The sequence below is a fragment of the Pseudophryne corroboree genome, chromosome 11 (assembly GCF_028390025.1).
Source record: "Pseudophryne corroboree isolate aPseCor3 chromosome 11, aPseCor3.hap2, whole genome shotgun sequence".
Classification (NCBI taxonomy): domain Eukaryota; kingdom Metazoa; phylum Chordata; class Amphibia; order Anura; family Myobatrachidae; genus Pseudophryne; species Pseudophryne corroboree.
This window is the reverse complement of record NC_086454.1, coordinates 141,958,081-141,959,592: the sequence shown is the minus strand read 5'-3', so window position 1 is coordinate 141,959,592 and position 1,512 is coordinate 141,958,081.

Genomic DNA, 1,512 nt, shown 5'->3' with positions numbered 1-1,512 from the left:
TAGTAATTGATAAAATAGTCCCTAAGCCTTAGTCCAGGCATTTCCAAACTGCGGCCCTCCAGATGTTGAGAAACTACACATCCCAGCATGCCCTGACACAGCTTTAGCATTCTCTGACAGCAAAACTGTGTCAGGGCATGCTGAGATATGTAGTTTCACAACAGCTGGAGGGCCGCAGTTTGGACATGCCTGCCTTACCCTATCAGGCTGCAAGGTAAAACCTTTGCAATTTAGCATCTGAAATACATGTTTCGCAGCACACAAAGGGCCTGATGCAGAGTTGAACATACGCCTGTTGGTTTAGCATATCTTGCACTTTTTTGCACTGCGCAAGTCCCGGAACAAAGTGTACACACACAACTCTTCATACAGGGGAATATCATACCTCCCAACTGTCCCGATTTCAGCGGGACAGTCCCGCTATTCAGATACTCTCCCACTGTCCCTCCCACGGGTCGCAGTGTCCCGCGGGCAGGGAGGCAGTTGGGGGAGGCTTTGATCACCCACTGCTCTGCTCTGCAAAGCAGCGAATGATCTCTGAATAGATGCTGTGCGCCAGCGCACGCCATCTATTCAGTGCTGGAAGAGTAGCAGGGGGCTGCCCAGCTGCTCGTGGAGCACGCCCCCAAAATGCATAAAATGGGTCCGTGACGCTCGGCAACGTCCACTCGGCCGAGGCCATGCCCCTCCCACACTAAGACATGCCCCTTTTTCAGAACAATCGTCCCGACTCTGGACCTTCAAAAGTTGGGAGGTATGGAATATACACATTTTTGGAATACATGTAAAGTTGGAACACGTGCTCAATTTCTGTCCAACTTAGAATCACATCGTGGGGGAGGATCTGACCCTCTATTACAGGGATGGGGAACCTTTGGCCCTCCAGCTGTTGATGAACTACACATACCAACAGTTTTGCAATTTGGCCATACTAAAAGTCTTGCAGGGCAAGCTGGGATGTATAGTTCAACAACAGCTGGAGCTCCGAAGGTTCCCCATCCCAGCTCTATTACAACCAAAGCTATATAAAATGAATATACAAATGTGAGCAATGGCACTGTCACAAACCAAAACAAATCATAAAAAGTAGGATTAACACATATAGGGGGTAATTCAGAGTTGATCACAGCAGCAAATTTGTTAGCAGTTGGGCAAAACCATTGGGGTCATTCCGGCCAGTTTGCACGCTGCAGTTTGTCGCAGTGGTGCGAACGGGTCAGAACTGTGCATGCGTGGCGAATGCATTGTGCATGTGCATCATTACCCAGCGACAGCCTTACTTCAAATTATGTCATGCACAATATCACAATCACAATGCCCACAGTAGTTATGCCCCTTACAGATAATGCCCAAAGTATTGCCACGTACACATAATGCCCACAGTTGTAGTGCCATTTAAACATTTAGTCCCCACAGTAGTAGTGCCGCATACACATTTTATGTCCACAGTAGTTGTGCCCATTACACATAATGCCCACCATAGTAGTGCTGCTTACACATTTAATACCCATG